Source organism: Engystomops pustulosus, chromosome 8 (assembly GCF_040894005.1).
Source record: "Engystomops pustulosus chromosome 8, aEngPut4.maternal, whole genome shotgun sequence".
NCBI classification, from domain to species: domain Eukaryota; kingdom Metazoa; phylum Chordata; class Amphibia; order Anura; family Leptodactylidae; genus Engystomops; species Engystomops pustulosus.
Genome location: NC_092418.1, coordinates 108,104,195 through 108,125,517, shown reverse-complemented (window position 1 = coordinate 108,125,517; position 21,323 = coordinate 108,104,195).

The window sequence follows — 21,323 nt, the reverse complement described above, 5'->3', positions numbered from 1 at the left end:
AGGGCAAAAATTAAAACATCTGGATAAACAATCGCCCTCGTCCTCGTGAACGCCACCCATTTCCTAATTGTATTAATCTATATTTGTAAGATTTGTCTATGTTACTGCTGCCAAAAGGATATTGTTCCTGTCTCCAAATTTTTCTTGGCCATTAGTGGTAAAGTCTATCATATTAACATTAATATTGCTTCACCTCATGGAATATATCGTTTTTTTCCCACCCATTTTTTTTTTATAGCTCAGAGGACCCAAGGAGAATACCTGATGATACACATGCTGGAGAGCAGCAGTGGCACTGCCAATAGTTGCACTTCCCTCCCTCCCTCCCACTGTGTGAGATGACATCAGGCAGGAAGTACCGAGGGAGAAGGGAGGGGGGAGACATTGTAACAGCCTGTGAAACACAGAGGGGCTCTTGTAATGCCCCCCAGAGCCTTCCTGGCTCATTAGCATAATTTTAAAAGTTGATTTTAGAAGGAAGGAGGCCACGGATAACAAATATAGGATGCTTATCACAGTCCCGGTGCCCGGATCGATGAGTAAGTGTCCCTGATTTATTATGATGGATTTTGATGGTAGATTTCCTTTAGGTAGTCCACAAATGTCCACTTTGGTATGCTCATGTTGGTCACCCTGTAATTATTACTGTTTTTTCATGAATACAGCACACTCATTAATGAAGGGAGAGGCACCGGATGTAACTTCATGCATGATCTGACAATTTTTCTTGCCACAAATGCAAATAAATATACAATAAGCACCTAATCATAATGACTGGCACCAATAATGCGATGAGCACCTCTACAAATAGCAAGAGCTCCTTGGGCTATAATTCCTGAACTTAGCCAAATGGAAGAGTTCCCCTTATCTCTGCTCTTGAAGATATCCATATCATATACTTTTTTGTGTCTACAGGATCTTCTCCATTTTGCTTTACGAAAGGTCTTCTAGAGAAGAAGAGATCATTGAGGTTCTGTATTCTGTCTATGCCTATAAACATCCTAAAAAGACATCTCTGTAGACAAGGTCACCTCTATCTGCTTTTTGGGTTCACAATGTTATATTCTGCAGTGGTCTAATGGTTACCAATTTTGTGTTGGATTCTAGCTTCAAATCAAACATTTGAGAAACATCTGCATGACGTAACCGTTAGTTGGTTAACTCATATTTTAAAAACTTTGCATGGCCATACATTAGAACTTCATTAGAAGTATTTGGCCAGGGCCCGGCTCGGCTCAACTTCCCCCCACGGTTAATGCTATAGCATTGGGTCAACTCATTACAACTCATTACATCATTACTCATGTGGCCTACAACTAGTCTTGGCTTCACAGATACAGGACATTGAAACACACATTTCTCCAATGGTGGATTCTCTCCCCTGGGATCAAACTTAAATTAAAATTCCCTGAATCTATATTTTCCTAGATATCATCTGTCACAAATCTCTATTTCCATGTGATAGTAGAAATTGTTGAGTTAGGCCAACTTAGATCAACCCTGAGGCCTTTAGTGTCCCTGAATGTTTTTCAGCTTTGACAATACAGTTAAACCCATTCAGGACCATCACTAAAATTGATGGAACCCTCCAGACATAGCTAGTTCACTGAATAATACATGGTGCAGGGACAGATGGGAGGAGCATGACTCATTTTCATTGTACTCCTAGAGTCATGCTCCTCCCTTCAAGCCCGGCACAAAGTACAATTCAGTGAATCGGCTGTGACTGGAGAGATACTTTAAAATTAAATGTGTCCCATTTGTAACTTCTAGAGAAGACCTCAGCTGTAATCAGATACTTCACCTGATTCTCCATCAATTAAAAAACGGGGCACCTGTTCTGGTGATTAATAATGTTTCTAAGCCCAAGAGAAGACCAAAGTTTTAATCGCTCAAAACACTAGACATGCCACTCCTTCAATTTACAAAACAGACCCCTCTTCTGAAGAAGAGAAGACCTATGTTTTTAAAACCCCAGATACTAGGCCTGGGGCTCCAACAATTCACAAAATGGGGTTACTGTTCTGGATATTGGTAGGAGATTCTTTCTAAGCCCAGGACCAAACCTAAGTTCAAATTGTCCTAAATACTAAATCGGCCACTCCTTCGATTTAGAAAATGGACCCCTCTTCTGATCAGCCCAAGGAAAGACCTACGTTGCAACATCTTAGAATTTCCTTGACTATACAGTAACACAAATTATCTTGTATCCTACATTGACACAATGGAAAACCATAACGTATATTCAACAAAAATAAAACTTCCCAGCACGGAAAATCTGAACATCTTGGTAATTCCTTTTAAATATGTATGAAAATGAACCTCACCTTATACTTGATCCCTCTTCAAGATTTGTAATATTAAGTATTTGCATGGAGATGCCAAGATTTCAATGCTCCACCTCGCTATCTGGCACTGGATGCTTGAGCCGTTGCCACCGAATGTTAGAAATAAATTTTCAGCCACATTACTCATCAGAAAAACAGCACAGATTCAACTGCGTGTAACCCCATGGTCCAGCCAAAGACGGGGCATACCAGCAAGTGTTTGTGTGTCAAAACAAGTCAGCAAAGTTTATACAAGGACTTAAACTAGAATCGGACTTTATGTGTAAAGAGAACAACTACACCCCCAAGCTTCATTTCTTCCAATACTACAAATACATAAGGGAGAAATAATAATCCAACAAAAATATTGATTAAAAGCAAAAAAAAAATCCTAAAATTGCTGATCTTGTAACCCAGATTCACAACTTACTTCTTACTTCTTGTGGGACAAAGAAAACAATTCTAGAAGAAAGGTGCAGCACAAGAGAAATCACAGAAATCGAAAAGGAACAACTTCTAGAGGAAATAACATCATACAGGAACAGCTATGGGGAGAGCAAAGAGGTTAATCAGTCAATGACTAATAGATCAATCAGTTAAAGTTACATTTCTACACAAACTATAATGATCCTTCGACCAGATATGAATAAATGTTTTACATACCCTAGATGACCCCTAGTTACAGACGGACCCCTCTGCCCCCTGTGACCTCTGGTGAAGCTCTTTGGATGTTACTATAGTCCCAGACTGCAATGATCAGCTGTAAGGTGTCTGAAATGAAGCTTTATTGATAATCCTTGGTCCCATTACAGCAAAAAATTTTGAAACTCCAATTGTCATTGGGGCAAAAAAAAAAAAAATGTCTATAACTACAATTATAAAATATACAGTTTCGACTTACATACAAATTCAACTTAAGAACAAACCTATGGACCCTTTCTTGTATGTAACCCAGGGACTGCATGTACATGGAATTATTTTACATGCTTTAAATGTTTAAAATTTTGCACATACACCTGATGGGCATTGAAAGTTTGATTTTTTTTAATTCATACATTTTTGCATTCACATTTTATTAAAATTTACTGGTTACTTCTACGGGTGCGGTCACACTAAACTAAACATGTATCACAAGTAAAAAGGCATGATCATATATATAAGGTGCAAAAAAGACCTTCCAAATGTATCAAATATTCATCAAAGAAAAAAAAAAAAACTAAGATACATGTCCCCCTGTGTGTCATAAAATACAATCCACCTATTAGTAGCTATAATAATAATAATTTTTATTTCTATAGCGCCATCATACTCTGTAGCGTTTTATGAATCATAGGGGACATATACAAATAAAATATTACATTACAGAGGACAAATAGTCCTATGGAACAATAGAATCTGTTCAAAATGCCATAAAAATCCAAAATTTAAAAAAAAAAAAATTAAAAAACAATAATTATTGTTATTATTTTTGTGTCAAACATATACCAGGCCCCACTTTGTGAGAGTTTATTTTTTTAGACAATTGAAAATGAATGAAGTTCTTAAAATCTCATTGACTTCATGTTGTTCTGATTCTGATCCGGTACCTCCACCCCTCCTCCTACCTTCTCCATTCCTCCTACCATGTGTACTGTTTTTTTTTTTTCCTCCAACGATGGGTATTTAAAAAGTTCAGAAATCTAGAACGTGTTTATAGACAAGTTATTTAATGGGCTGTTAGGTTTATGTTACAGACTTGGTGAGTCGAAACAGAGGTTGTGGGGACCTTGCAACTGCGACCAGTTTTACTGCCCAACTGGAGATTTGGAGACAGATTCCAGGTACTGTAACTTACTTATGAGCAACAGCTGAGGTGTAATTTATACGGGTAATATATTCAAAGAGCCCTGGGTCACCTTAAGGTTAGACAAACACTTGGAGAAAAAGGTAGACGGAGTTTAAGAAAACGTTCTGTCAACGAGAAGATTTCGAGAACAATGAAGGAAGCCAACGGGTCTACTTTTTAAGTAAATCGGATCTAACCTGCATATCGTGACACGGCTGCCACACAATGGACAAAGTCTTTTGCTACATTTACTATGAACATACATTCAAAGAACATACACCCCCAAAGAACATACATTGATCATGTATCCTAATTACAGGTAATCAAGAACAAAATGTTGAATACAAAAATGGGATTTTGGAAACATTGGGGCAATGAAATAACTTGAAGGGGTTAAGACGACTAATGACCTATCCCTAGGAAAGGTCATGATTAGTTGTGATGGTGCAACATCTGGAACCAACAGTGGACAATTGTTATACACTTTGTCGCTCCGACACTGGGGTGCGAGATGTTGCATCCCTTACGAGTGACTATTTAGGACCTACATCCTTGAATTGAGGACAACGTTATTCGCAAAAGGTGGGACAGACTGAAATAATCAACTCAGTTCCGCTTCTGATGTACGTCCAGCACCTCATAGCCCTTCATCCTGAGACATTCTTCACCTCCTTCCTTACTAATTTGTGAAAGTATCAAAGACCGGCTCAATCCTTTTCAAGTTATCCTTGTGGTACGTGAGTCCACACAACCCATTGTGCATGAGAATCTTTTGAAAGGGGTTCCCTATGACTTTACTGTTGTTGACCTCCTGTATCATTGGGATCAGTCATCAGTAGCCGATCTATGAGGGTACAACACTCAACACCCCCTGCTGATCCGACATTCCTGGCTTTTTCTGTTGCTACAACTATACAGTTGATGGAACCAAAATCAGCTCCATCCACTATGTAGTGGTCATGTCAAGGTGCTGAAGCTCTATTACTATTTAAGTAAATCGGATCTAACCTGCATATCGTGACACGGCTGCCACACAATGGACAAAGTCTTTTGCTACATTTACTATGAACATACATTCAAAGAACATACACCCCCAAAGAACATACATTGATCATGTATCCTAATTACAGGTAATCAAGAACAAAATGTTGAATACAAAAATGGGATTTTGGAAACATTGGGGCAAATTTACTTACCTGGTCCTGTCGCGATCCCCGATTCGGACGGTACAACGATGATGAAGTCCGTCGCGATTCACAAAGCTCGTGCGCCCGAGTTTCTGCATCCATCGCTTCCCAGCCGAGGACCGCTGGAGTTCACCTTCTTCTTCCCGGTGCTTGTAAGTATGTGTCTTGCGACACAATTCTAAATGTTAAATCCTGCGTGTTGTCCGAATCCGTTGGGTTTTCCGACGGCCTGCCCTCCGATCCAGCGCGATGGAAATCATTGGTAAACCCAACGAAATTGCGCTCTGTGGACCCTTAGTAAATAAGCACTATTAAGTCAATATTGATGACCAATTCTGACCAAAGCTTAGATCCATATAAAGAAAACTCCATTCACTCTGTAGAGGCCGTTCCAGGTTAATACAGCTTGGTTTCCATTCATGACAATGGATGTTAGCTGCAGTATCATGGCATGGCCACTGAACACTACATGGAGCTGTCTGTAACAGTTTTGGGCATGATTCCAGATATCATCTGATCTGTCGGAATGTCCAGATTCGAGCGCCAATAATCTGACATTGATTACCAACATTCAAAGTCCCTTTAAATATAGAATATTATTATGATAAACTAAGACTCTACTAATTCTTAAAAGGGGTCCAGGAGGAGAAGGGTATATACTTACCTTGCTCTTGCTCCTGGTTCCTGTGGCATAGCAATGTTTTGGTCTTTGGTCCTCATGGCTCGGTTGGGGATCATGGGTGTTTCGGCCATACAGTGACTTCTTCGGAACACAGAACCTCACTTGTGATGTAAGAGGAAGTGACATCCTGTGGTCCGAGAAGGTCATTGATTGGCCTAAGCCGATCCAGAGACTCCTGACATGTCAGTGCCAAAAAATGGAACATTGCTGGACCACTGGAAGCGGGAACCGGGGCAGAGGATTTATACTTTCTTCTCCCCCCTTCTCGACCCCCAGACCTTAGTCTACGTTATTACTATTTGAATTTATAAATCCTCTGTCTATAGACATTATGCAGGCAGTTCAACAAAAAATGTAATTTCACACCGATCCCGATGGCTGATAATAATCTATAATCTGATATATCACATCCCTAATTAAATAGAGCAGCCCCCCAGAAACCGGACCCTCATGGTGCACAATACCACCACATAAGGCCCGGGACCTGGCATAGTCACGATAAGTATAATCATCTGACCTCATACCTTACACAGGGTGTAGAATATCTCCACATACTTCATTACATCCATCATTCCACTTTACACTCTTTAATGGCCCTGGGGGAATATAAGTGACACTTCCCAAAATGAGCCGAGCTTCCATCATAGTGATGTCAACTAAATATTTTGTAAATTGAGAAAGTCGTATTAAACTCTGTAATATAAAAATAATTTGTAAAGTGATGGCAGTGATCCTGGAGCAAAGTAAATAATGGTCATAGTCATTCCACAACGAGAACAGGGAGAAACTCCGCAACTAAACTGTGACTTTAGGAAAACACAAAATGAAAGCGATGATCTGCAGCGATGACAGTCCTACAACCTGTAACCACGGCCGCCATATGGGGTGACCAGTGGGAATGTGCTCCTGGAGCCCCCTGGTTTGCAAAATGAGTGTGTGTGGGGGGGTGGGGGTGGGGGGTTGCAGAGTCCACAACCTCTCAGCACCGTCCCTGAGACTATCTATATACTGAGGTTTCATGTGCTGTGGCTATGTATGTATACTGAGGGGGCATGTGCTGTGGCTATGTATATATACTGAGGGGGCATGTGCTGTGGCTATGTATATATACTGAGGTTTCATGTGCTGTGGCTATGTATATATACTGAGGGGGCATGTTCTGGAGCTATATATCTATATACTAAGGGGGCATGTGCTGGAGCTATATATCTATATACTGAGGGGACATGTGCTAGGGCTATGTATAGATACTGAGGGGGCATGTGCTGGGGCTATCTATATACTGAGAGGGCATGTGCTGGAGCTATATATCTATATACTGAGGGGACATGTGCTAGGGCTATGTATAGATACTGAGGGGGCATGTGCTGGGGCTATCTATCTATATACTGAGAGGGCATGTGCTGGAGCTATATATCTATATACTGAGGGGACATGTGCTAGGGCTATGTATAGATACTGAGGTGGCATGTGCTGGGGCTATCTATCTATATACTGAGGGGGCATGTGCTGGGGCTATCTATATACTGAGTGGGCATGTGATGGGGCTATCTATCTATATACTGAGGGGACATGTGCTGGGGCTATCTATATACTGAGGTTTCATGTGTTGTGGCTATGTATATATATACTGAGGGGACATGTGCTGGGGCTATCTATATACTGAGGGGGCATGTGCTGGGGCTATCTATATACTGAGGGGGCATGTACTGGAGCTATATATCTATATACTGAGGGGGCATGTGCTGGGGCTATGTATATATACTGAGGGGGCATGTGCTGGGGCTATGTATATATACTGATGGCATGTGCTGATGCTATATATCTATATACTGAGGGGGCATGTGCTGGGGCTATCTATATACTGAGGTGGCATGTGCTGATGCTATATATCTATATACTGAGGGGGCATGTGCTGGGGCTATGTATACACTGATGGGGCATATGCTGGGGCTATCTATATACTGAGTGGGCATGTGCTGGGGCTATCTATATACTCAGGGGGCATGTGCTGGGGCTATCTATATACTCAGGGCGCATGTGCTGGGGCTATCTATATACTCAGGGGGCATGTGCTGGGGCTATCTATATACTCAGGGCGCATGTGCTGGGGCTATCTATATACTCAGGGGGCATGTGCTGGGGCTATCTATATACTCAGGGGGCATGTGCTGGGGCTATCTATATACTCAGGGGGCATGTGCTGGTGCTATCTATATACTCAGGGGGCATGTGCTGGGGCTATCTATATACTGATGGCATGTGCTGTGGCTATCTATATACTCAAGGGGCATGTGCTGGGGCTATCTATATACTCAGGGGGCATGTGTTGGGGCTATCTATATACTCAGGGGGCATGTGCTGGGGCTATGTATATATACTGATGGCATGTGCTGTGGCTATGTATATATACTGAGGGGGCATGTGCTGGGGCTATCTATATACTGAGGGGGCATGTGCTGATGCTATATATCTATATACTGAGGGGGCATGTGCTGGGGCTATCTATATACTCAGGGGGCATGTGCTGGGGCTATCTATATACTGAGTGGGCATGTGCTGGGGCTATCTATATACTCAGGGGGCATGTGCTGGGGCTATCTATATACTGAGTGGGCATGTGCTGGGGCTATCTATATACTGAGTGGGCATGTGCTGGGGCTATCTATATACTCAGGGGGCATGTGCTGGGGCTATCTATATACTGAGTGGGCATGTGCTGGGGCTATCTATATCCTCAGGGGGCATGTGCTGGGGCTATCTATATACTCAGGGGGCATGTGCTGGGGCTATCTATATACTCAGGGGGCATGTGCTGGGGCTATCTATATACTCAGGGGGCATGTGCTGGGGCTATCTATATACTCAGGGGGCATGTGCTGGGGCTATCTATATACTCAGGGGGCATGTGCTGGGGCTATCTATATACTCAGGGGGCATGTGCTGGGGCTATCTATATACTCAGGGGGCATGTGCTGGGGCTATCTATATACTCAGGGGGCATGTGCTGGGGCTATCTATATACTCAGGGCGCATGTGCTGGGGCTATCTATCTATATACTGAGTGGGCATGTGCTGGGGCTATCTATATACTGAGTGGGCATATGCTGGGGCTATCTATCTTCTATCTATCTATATGAAGTAAAGTCCAACTCAGCACAATCTTATAGATTCCTAATAAGGGGGGGGGGGCGGTTCAGCGCCCCAAAGGTTGAGGCTCTATCGCTCTATTATCTATCTATTGTTTTTCAATGTTACCTGTAGTTTCCTAATATTTCCTAAGCTTATTTGTATCATGGTGGTTATTATTAGTCGTACGATGTTCTGTGGTATTGGTGTAATTATCCGTTACTTCCGTGGAGCACATATGTTACACAACGCTGTGCAGAGACACTAACACACCGAAGACAACATTTTGGAACATAGTAATGAACCTACCCATATGTTTCCAGAGCATGAAAGAAAACAGCACTACCTGGAGATAATCCACATGAGGACATGAGCTCATACAAACCTCTCACAGATGTTACTTCCAACGAAACCGGAAGCTACAAATGTTACAAAACAGCAAAAACAAGCAAAACCTATCAACAGAAAAACACTGGAAGAAATACCCAGTATATACAAGGAGCTCGTCCATTATATGTTCTGCTGATTTTGTAATTCAAATAATCACTTTTGTACTGAAAAAGTTCTGATGACTTGTAACTTTTTGCTTTCATATAAAATTTATTTTATTTCTATCCCCAAAAAGTTGGTGGCCTCCTAATTCACAGCTCTGCCCCTAATGGTAAAGTAAAGAGACTATTACTCCCTGCTCCACCATTCAGTAGATTTAAACTCTGCTCCTGGGGGTATAAGAATGGGCCCCCACTGATGTCTGGGGTCCCAAGTGTCTGCTTGGGTTGCTTTAAGGGTTAACCGCCTCTGTGTGCTGGTGTAAAGCTTCCAACTCATAGCTTTACTAGGTGCACAAGGAAACCTACCATCAGGAATTTACTTGTTAAGGTGGTAAGTTCCTCCTTTTGTCCTCAAAACAAAATTATTTTTCTTTCATCCATGGATGTTATATAAACTTTATCTAAGAAATAGTTAAATTATCAGCAGCGGTTACTGGGGTGTGGAGTAGCCTGTCCGAGTGTGTTAACAAAGGCTACTCCACGCCCCAAGAGCCTCTGCTGTCTTCGGCACCAGCTTCATCTGAGCTCTCCTTATGCATTCCTCCTCTCCTCCCTACCATCCCCCTAACATGACCGGAAGTGGTGGGGGCGGGAAGATGCTGCATGAGGAGAGGATACTGAGACACAGGCACACACACAGGCTGCTGCAGCTGCTCCCCCTCCGGGACTCACCACATGCTGCTGACAGGGAGCCAGGTAATGTGAAATGAAGTTTTATAAAGTACTGAAATGATTCAGAATGCTGACAAAGGCATTTTTAAAGTCAGCACAGCATAGGAACCTGTCACCAGCTAAAAGTGACATCCTTGGTAACGGGTTTACTTTGAATAGTGCTGAAGAATATTGTGAGCTCTGCAATATTGCTTCCAATCTGCACACCGACTAGCGGCGCATTTCGCAGCATTTCATAACATCCTGGAGTCTGCCAGAAGCATAGCATTACATTATACTGCAATACAGTAGTTATAGTAACCGAGGGGGACTGCAATAGACAAAATCTAAAAAAATATATAAATAAAATCATGAAAAAAAATAAAAAAATTTAAAAATTAAAAAAACTTAAATTGTTAGGTGCCCTTTTAAGTCAGAGTCCCAAAAGGGTTGAAGAGTCAATTTCCTATCCGGGGAGGATATAACAAGGTGATGATGGTCCTGTCCTCACAAGTTGGTGGCAATTTTATAGTATGGGAATTGCTGGGGTCCCGTCTCATGATTTCTCACCTCATAACCTCCTTAGGTGGTACGACCACCTTAATTCTCGGCCTTACATACCACATTTCTTTCACTTCATCCGGCTCACCCCCCGGCCTCCGTATCAGGCCTTATTATCCTACCATGATAAAATATCTGTGTCATTGGCCTCACACTAATTGTAAAAATTTCCTTATTTTTGAAGATTTTCTTCACCCCCTTAAAAAATGATTAAAAGATTTCCTTAATATAGTCATTTATGGCTGCACCCATGCGGCAGCGCTGATTTCTGCAGAGCGTCCACTAGAGCCGAGGCGCCATACACAAGGGGCTGAGTTGGACTTAATTACTATAAAGACACGAAGCCGGGGCGGTCACTGATCCTTTTGATGTGCGATCTCCTTAATATGTATAAAGAAAAATCACAGAGTATAGGGAATACGCTTCTAGCTGAGGAGCCATCATCTCCCCACTGAAGAATCTTAGTTATTGTATGATGAATGAGGAAAGTTTTTTTTATTTTATTATGATTTTTTTTTGTTGCATTTTAATCACTTTTTGGGCAAGTTGAGTTTTTTTGCACCTTTTTTTCCAGCCGTTCGCTGCACAGTAGTAATTCTACTACTTTATACTTCTGCTTCCAGATGTTTTCACCCGATTTAACAATGATTCACTCCTAAAAGAATGCAAATAATTGCGCAAAAACACTCCAGATCTGACCTTGGGTAAGGTATGAATTGCACAAAAATTTGCTCGTAAAAAGTCTTTAAAAAATCCTGTATTAGACAAAGAGCTTAGACTACAAAGACAAATAAGTTGCAGGAAAAAAAAGACTCACTAGAGGAGCAAGAAGAAGCACAGGGAAGAGGAAAGATAAATGACCCTCATAGACAAAATGATACCAAAAGTTGTAATCTATGGACACATCCCAAAGTCTGTGATTACTGATAAAATTTGTGGACCCTTTCAGACTCGTCGTGTTTGGCTGAGCTTTAAACACATGGTTCGGGTGCCTGAACCCGAACACCTATTGGTGACACCCACAAACAGTGCTGCCACTGATCATGGATGTTCCCCCATTAAATGCCAACATAGCCAGCTCCTATATTTTTCCTAGGACATCATCTGGGAGCGATGATACTAGGCATAATGGTGAAACTGACGGCTGTAAAATGCTGCTGGCGGCATTTAAAGGGTTAACACCAGCAATTGGATAACACCAGTGGAGGCTAGCCCAAATGCCAAACTTCTAGCTGAAGTACAGGTTTGGGCTTAGGAACCCCAACTAGCAATGTTCACCATGGACCTGACCATTGCTGGTCCCGATGGCTTGAGTCAGTGCCCGAGAATGGATTGCGATGTTGCAGGTAGTAGTTGGGAAGAGAAAACTATAGCACTAAGGGTCCGTAAGACGCATTTCCGCCAGGTTTCCCGACGATTTCCGTTTTGCGCCGAATTGCCTGAGAATTTTGGCGCACGCAATCGAATTTTGGCACCAAGGATTTGTGTCGCAAGATCAAGCACTCACATGTACATGGAAGAAGAAGGTGAACTCCGGCGGACCTCAGCGCGGAAACGACGGATGCAGGAACATGGGCTCACAATCGCGGCAGACCTGAATCCTCACCGGAAAACGCACCATGGGATCGCGACAGGACCGGGTAAGTAAATGTGCCCCAATGGTTTCCAAAACTAAGTATCAGGATGCACAGCTGACAGTGTCCGACTGAGTTTCTTGGGACCACCAGATAAAAATTAACCATAGAGCCCACTCACTATCAACACTCTCTTGGCCTCCAAAGCGGGTAGTGGTATGAATTTGTCTTCTGTGGACTTTTACAAGGATTAGAAAGCGTTGTCTCAGCATGGATGATGATGTCATGGCTAGGGGCGTGGTAAGTCATGATGTCACTTAGGGTTACGGTTCTATAAATTGGGCAATGGAACCCTCAACTAGCTGCATCCAATATCAAGGTATCATATTAGAGGCTTTATAGCCCTCCTGTTACCACCTGAAGAAGGGAAATTTCTGGAGGTCGAGGCAACAAAAAGTTCAATTCTTTATACCTTACCGAAAAATTCCTTTTTTCAACATTTGTTGCTCCTTGCTCTATATTTCAGCTCGTGTGTTTGGCAAGAAGCGCCCCATCCAGTCGTCCTGTTCTCCATTATTTATAAACACAGGGATTATTATAACCTTATATTATTCGTGCCACATTTTTTTTTCGAGCAGAGATTTCACAATTAAGCCTTATGAAAGAAGATTTACCTCACTTGAAAGCCACCCGCCTTAAGGAAACGCCTAAACACTCCAGAGAGTGAGGTCACTTCAGTTTGATCCTCATCATTTGCAGAGGAACCCACCCAAAATTCATCACAGTTCTCAGGTGACGTTGGGGGAATGGAAAGAGACTGCATGGTTGGCTCGCAGACCGGGGGCTGCACTGGCTCAGATTGTAAAGACTCAGCCTGTGGCGCTTATAACACGGCTTATAGGAACTTGAAATTATTAGGACTTTACCATAGGACTTAATCCGCCAAAAAACATATTTTGTTCCATGTTCCATAGGATTCTGTATTTTAAAGCTATGCCACCCAAAATGTTGTGCTTCAGGAGGAGGGTACACACATAATTCAGCACCTTATTGAGGCTCATGTAGCAGCAGCACTGATACCACCAGGACTACAATGATACATATTTTTGATTTGAACTAAAAAAGTGATTTATTTTAGGCCGGTCTCTGTCAATCAGGATAGGGTTAAAGGAAACAAACCATCTCGGATCTACCTAATAAGGTAAATCCGATGGGCAGTTGCTATACACTTGATTACCTCCATTATTTTTTTAGCAAAGATTTTGCAGAAATGTAGTAAATTCTTAGCTTAAAAATATGCTAATTACTGGTGGAGGCTACAGGGGCGTGGAGTAGCTGAACCGTTGATCAGAAGCTACGGCTACTCCATGCCCCAGTAGCCTCTTTCGATCCCTCCTACCCGCCTGTCTTCAGCATGCAGTTTGATATAGCTGCACACACTGGGGCTCATTTACTTACCCGGTCCTGTCGCGATCCCGTGGTGTGTTGTCCAACGTGGATTCGGGTCGGCGCGATTAACTAAGAAGGTGTGTCCAAGTCCCTTCTGCGCCGAGGTCCCCTGGAGTTCACCTGCTTCTTCCTGGTGCATGTGAGTGCTTGATCTTGCGACACAAATTCATTTTTAAAATTCCGCGGTTTGTCCGAATCCGTTGGGTTATCAGCCACGCCCCCCCCCCCCCCCCCCCCGATTTCTGTTGTGTGCAAGCTGGCGCCAATGCAACACAATCCGATCGCGCGTGCCAAAATCCCGGGGCAATTCGGCGCAAAACGGAAATCGTCGGGAAACCCGACGAAAATGCGTCCGACGAACCCTCAGTAAATGAGCCACACTGTCTCTGAAGTTAGGGTTTTGCGCATGCGCAGTAGGTCCGGCTTCAGGGACAAGGCTGTGCCGCTGTAGCTGCTCGCAATAGTCTGCAAAACTGCTACAGTGAGCTGTACACTGAAGAGATGATGAGTAGGAGGTTACTAGGACATGGAGTAGCCCTCCCTCCCACTCCATGGTGCGGCTACTCCACGCCCCAGATGCCTCCACTGGTAGTTTGCATATTTTTAAGATAAAAATTTTCTACATAATATTAGGAATCATTCCAACCACATTATATGTGTGAGGAACTATTAGGACCCGCGGCAGCCAGTAGCCTATGGCCATTCATGGCAGGTGGTTAGATATGGATGTATAAGCGTAGTACAACATATACTTTGCATAATATAAGATACAATGTGCAGTGTATATAATATAACACACAATGTACAGTGCATAGTAATATAACACACAATGTACAGTGTATAGTAATATAACATAATGTACAGTGTATAGTAATATAACACATCATGTACAGTGTATAGTAATATAACACACAATGTACAGTATATAGTAATATAACATAATGTACAGTGTATAGTAATATAACACATCATGTACAGTGTATAGTAATATAACACACAATGTACAGTATATAGTAATATAACATAATGTACAGTGTATAGTAATATAAGATATAATGTACAATCTATAGTTATATAACACACATTGGGCCAGATGTATGAGTTTTCTGCGTTTAAGTGTAGTTGCTGCGTCTGAAATATCACAAGCTACAACCATCTGTGATAAGTTGATTTCCTGCCTCTTATTAATCACTTTACATTAGGCAAAATTAGGCGCAGTTTAGCTGCAGTTTAGGCGCAATGTTAAGTTTGGGCTCTTACAAGTGATCCTCTTACAAGCAACTCTCTGCTTCTCTCCTGTAGTGTCTGTAGTATCTGTAGTGTCTGTGGTGTCTGTAGTGTCTGTAGTGTCTGTAGTATCTGTAGTGTCCGTGGTGTCTGTAGTGTCTGTAGTATCTGTAGTATCTGTAGTATCTGTGGTGTCTGTAGTATCTGTAGTATCTGTGGTGTCTGTAGTGTCTGTGGTGTCTGTAGTATCTGTAGTATCTGTGGTGTCTGTAGTGTCTGTGGTGTCTGTAGTATCTGTAGTATCTGTGGTATCTGTAGTGTCTGTGATGTCTGTAGTATCTGTAGTATCTGTGGTGTCTGTAGTGTCTGTGGTTTCTGTAGTATCTGTAGTATCTGTGGTGTCTGTAGTGTCTGTAGTGTCTGTAACAGTATCTGGCTGAGCTCTGCTGCTGGGGATGAGCTCCTCTGCACAGGCCTGTTTTTGTGCCTGAATGAAAAGTCACAAATGATGAATATGATCAGACGCAGTAAAACATCTGGATTGGTAGGATAAATAAAGGAAATCTGGTTATTTTTGCTGCGGCTAGTTTGGTGTTTAGTCCCAAAATGGGTGCAAAAACAGTGCGACAGTATGAAAAAGCGCAAAAACAACAGAAAAACAAGAGATACATCTGGCCCAATGTACAGTGTATGGTAATATAACAGAATGTACAGTGTGTAGTAATATAACACATCATGTACAATGTATAGTAATATAACACATCATGTACAGTGTATAGTAATATAACAGAATGTACAGTGTGTAGTAATATAACAGAATGTACAGTGTGTAGTAATATAAGCCACAACATAAAGTGTATATTAATATAACAGAATGTAGAGTGTGTTTTAATATAAGCCACAACATAAACTGTATATTAATATAAAACATAATGTACAGTGTATAGTAATATAACACACAATGTACAATGTATAGTAATATAACACATCATGTACAGTGTATAGTAATATAACACACAATGTACAGTGTATAGCAATATAACACATCATGTACACTCTATAGTAATATAACACACATGTACGGCCTATAGGAGTGTTACCTGTGCCTGTGCTCTTTTCGCCCTGAGCGGTGATGAATTCCTTGTAATAACGTGTGTCCCCATCTGCTCCCTATTGGATAGATAAGATGGAGCGGCTGCTGCCCCGCTACCTGTCACCGCACCACCGCAATAATGAACATGATTTTTCATACACATAGGAAGAATATGGGCTGATAATGGACTAATTCTGAAATTAATAAGGATGATGCCACGGAAGACTATTAAAGAAAATGATGGGGGCAGAAGAGGCGTCTCTGAAATGAGAAGATGTTGAAAGGTAAAGACATAATTCTACATTACAGGGAAGAAGCAACACTTATACATGTTATCACCGAACACACAATAATATCCCTGCATATTCCATTGCACATGTCACATCTTTTACATCAGTGCGAAAGGCTAACGTACCAGAACATTCCGAGAGTAATCTATCATCTATTATCTATCATCTATTATCTATCATCTATTATCTATCATCTATTATCTATCAATCCATCTATGGGGGTCATTTATAATTTTTTTCCCTGCCGTTGGTGTTTTTGCTCCTCTTTGTTGCGTAATGGCAGTTTTGCGCCTATTTTGCGTTTTTTTTGGAATGTTACGCCTCAATTCCCCGTGTGTTGTTGCGCCCTATTTGTCACTATATTGTGCCTCTTTCCAGATGTTTGCACCCAAATTAATTATACTATTGCCCCTGTATGGATGCAAATAATTGCGCAATAACACGCCAGTCATGACCATGCTTAGGAAAGGCAATGGCATGACTGGCGCAACAAATTGCTCCTTTTTTAAAAATGTACGACTAGTGAGGCTCTAAAAAAAACTGCATTTGACAAAGAGCCAAAAACGACAAAGATAAATGAGGTGCAAAAATAGACTCACAACAGGCGCAAGAAGGGGGATAAAGGGCCTCCTATCATCTAGCAAAGAAGCTATATGCAGGACCACATACAAATTAGCATTCAACTTTTCACTCAGGCGCAATAATACTCCAGCCTGTAGGTGGCGTAAACTGAGAAGCAACACCGAGCTCTTGTGGAGAGCAGCTTATTCCCAACAGCAGACACTACAGACACTACGTGCAGCCTCTGTTTACAGTTCATGACCTTCTATTTACAAATAATTTGCAGAAGCCTCAGCTCAGAGCAGGACAGAAGAGAAGTTTGTGGGATTTTTCAGATACTACAGAGAAGTGCCCCATGCAGCAGGAGAGAAGAGAAGTATGTGGGGGCTGCAGACAGTACAGAGAAGTGTCCCCGTGTAGCAGGCCTATAGGGTGGTAATGATCTATGATCAGGGTCCTACAAGGAGGCAATAGTCTATGATCAGGGACCTATAAGATGGTTTGATCTATGATCAGGGACCTATAAGAAGGTTTGATCTATGATCAGGGTCCTATAAGGAGGCAATAGTCTATGATCAGGGTCCTATAAGAAGGTTTGATCTATGATCAGGGGCCTATAGGGTGGCAATGGTCTATGGTCAGGGACCTATAAGAAGGTTTGATCTATGATCAGGGACCTATAAGAAGGTTTGATCTATGATCAGGGGCCTATAGGGTGGCAATGGTCTATGGTCAGGGACCTATAAGAAGGTTTGATCTATGATCAGGGGCCTATAAGAAGGTTTGATCTATGATCAGGGTCCTATAAGAAGGTTTGATCTATGATCAGGGGCCTATAGGGTGGCATTGGTCTATGGTCAGGGACCTATAAGGAGGCAATGATCTATGATCAGGGACCTATAAGAAGTTTTGATCTATGATCAGGGGCCTATAGGGTGGCATTGGTCTATGGTCAGGGACCTATAAGGAGGCAATGATCTATGATCAGGGACCTATAAGAAGTTTTGATCTATGATCAGGGGCCTATAGGTTGGCAATGGTCTATGATCAGGGACCTATGAGGAGGCAATCGTCTATGATCAGGTACCTTTAAGAAGGTTTGGTCTATGATCAGGGGCCTATAGGGTGGCAATGGTCTATGGTCAGGGACCTATAAGAAGGTTTGATCTATGATCAGGGACCTATAAGAAGGTTTGATCTATGATCAGGGGCCTATAGGGTGGCAATGGTCTATGGTCAGGGACCTATAAGAAGGTTTGATCTATGATCAGGGGCCTATAGGGTGGCAATGGTCTATGGTCAGGGACCTATAAGAAGGTTTGATCTATGATCAGGGTCCTATAAGAAGGTTTGATCTATGATCAGGGACCTATAAGAAGGTTTGATCTATGATCAGGGTCCTATAAGAAGGTTTGATCTATGATCAGGGGCCTATAGGGTGGCATTGGTCTATGGTCATGGACCTATAAGGAGGCAATGATCTATGATCAGGGGCCTATAGGGTGGCATTGGTCTATGTTCAGGGACCTACAAGGAGGCAATGATCTATGATCAGGGACCTATAAGAAGTTTTGATCTATGATCAGGGGCCTATAGGGTGGCAATGGTCTATGGTCAGGGACCTATAAGGAGGCAATGGTCTATGATCAGGGACCTATAAGAAGGTTTGATCTATGATCAGGGGCCTATAGGGTGGCAATGGTCTATGATCAGGGACCTATGAGGAGGCAATAATCTATGATCAGGTACCTTTAAGAAGGTTTGGTCTATGATCAGGGGCCTATAGGGTGGCAATGGTCTATGGTCAGGGACCTATAAGAAGGTTTGATCTATGATCAGGGACCTATAAGAAGGTTTGATCTATGATCAGTTTCCTATAAGAAGGTTTGATCTATGATCAGGGGCCTATAGGGTGCCATTGGTCTATGGTCAGGGACCTATAAGGAGGCAATGATCTATGATCAGGGACCTATAAGAAGTTTTGATCTATGATCAGGGGCCTATAGGGTGGCATTGGTCTATGGTCAGGGACCTGTAAGGAGGCAATGATCTATGATCAGGGACCTATAAGAAGTTTTGATCTATGATCAGGGGCCTATAGGGTGGCAATGGTCTATGGTCAGGGACCTATAAGGAGGCAATGGTCTATGATCAGGGACCTATAAGAAGTTTTGATCTATGATCAGGGGCCTATAGGGTGGCAATGGTCTATGATCAGGGACCTATGAGGAGGCAATCGTCTATGATCAGGTACCTTTAAGAAGGTTTGGTCTATGATCAGGGGCCTATAGGGTGGCAATGGTCTATGATCAGGGACCTATGAGGAGGCAATCGTCTATGATCAGGGACCTATAAGAAGGTTTGGTCTATGATCAGGGGCCTATAGGGTGGCAATGGTCTATGGTCCGGGACCTATGAGGAGGCAATCGTCTATGATCAGGTACCTTTAAGAAGGTTTGGTCTATGATCAGGGGCCTATAGGGTGGCAATGGTCTATGGTCCGGGACCTATGAGGAGGCAATCGTCTATGATCAGGTACCTGTAAGAAGGTTTGGTCTATGATCAGGGGCCTATAGGGTGGCAATGGTCTATGGTCAGGGACCTATATGAAGGTTTGGTCTATGATCAGGGACCTATAAGAAGGTTTGGTCTATGATCAGGGGCCTATAGGGTGGCGATGGTCTATGGTCAGAAGACTATAAAAAGGTTTGGTCTATGATCAGGGGTGTATAAGGAGTCTATGGTATGTAGTCAGAGGACTATAAGGAGGCAATGATGGAGGGGCATATAAGGCAATGGTCGATGATTAGGGGCTTATAAGGAGGTTATGATGTAGTCAGATGACCATAAGGAGGCAATGCTCTATGATTACACTTAACAAGAAGGCCCTGGTCTATAGTCAGAGGCCTACAAGGTTTATTGTAAGGGAGTCTGTTTACGGTTAGGGACTAGAGATGAGCGAACATGCTCGTCCGAGCTTGATGCTCGGTCGAGCATTAGGGTACTCGAAACTGCTCGTTGCTCGGACGAATACTTTGCCCGCTCGAGAAAATGGCAGCTCCCGCCGTTTTGCTTTTTGGCGGCCAGAAACAGAGCCAATCACAAGCCAGGAGACTCTGCACTCCACCCAGCATGACGTGGTACCCTTACACGTCGATAGCAGTGGTTGGCTGGCCAGATCAGGTGACCCTGGGATAGACTAGCCGCTGGCCGCGCTGCTCGGATCATTCTGTCTCTGGATGCCGCTAGGGAGAGAGCTGCTGCTGCTCAGGGAAAGCGTTAGGGTGTTCTATTAGCTTACTGTTAGGCAGGAGTGATTCTCAAAGAACCCAACAGCCCTTCTTAGGGCTACAATAACGTTCTACTTTTTTTATTTTAATTTGCATCTTTTACCATTTTGTGAGGAATTAGCAGGGGGACTTGCTACCGTTGTGTTTAGCTCTTAGTGGCACACATATCCATAGCAAAGGCTGAAGTGGCAAAATTCAGTAGGGGTTGGATTTCTATTAGGCAATAACTCAGTGTCATCTCATCTGGCATAGTAGTGTGCTTCCTTTGATACTTGGCTAGAAAATAGCCATAGGAGAATACAAATAGCTTCTTGAAGCCTACAGTAGCGTTCTATATATTTGATTTCTGGTTGATCTGCTGGTGGCTGTAGTTTCTGCAGTGCATGTACTTGCCAATTCTGAGCAATTTGTAGTGAGACTTGCGACCGCTGTGTTCTGCGCTTAGTGGCGCACATATCCATAGCAAAGGCTGAAGTGGCAAAATTCAGTAGGGGTTGGATTTCTATTAGGCAATAACTCAGTGTCATCTCATCTGGCATAGTAGTGTGCTTCCTTTGATACTTGGCTAGAAAATAGCCATAGGAGAATACAAATAGCTTCTTGAAGCCTACAGTAGCGTTCTATATATTTGATTTCTGGTTGATCTGCTGGTGGCTGTAGTTTCTGCAGTGCATGTACTTGCCAATTCTGAGCAATTTGTAGTGAGACTTGCGACCGCTGTGTTCTGCGCTTAGTGGCGCACATATCCATAGCAAAGGCTGAAGTGGCAAAATTCAGTAGGGGTTGGATTTCTATTAGGCAATAACTCAGTGTCATCTCATCTGGCATAGTAGTGTGCTTCCTTTGATACTTGGCTAGAAAATAGCCATAGGAGAATACAAATAGCTTCTTGAAGCCTACAGTAGCGTTCTATATATTTGATTTCT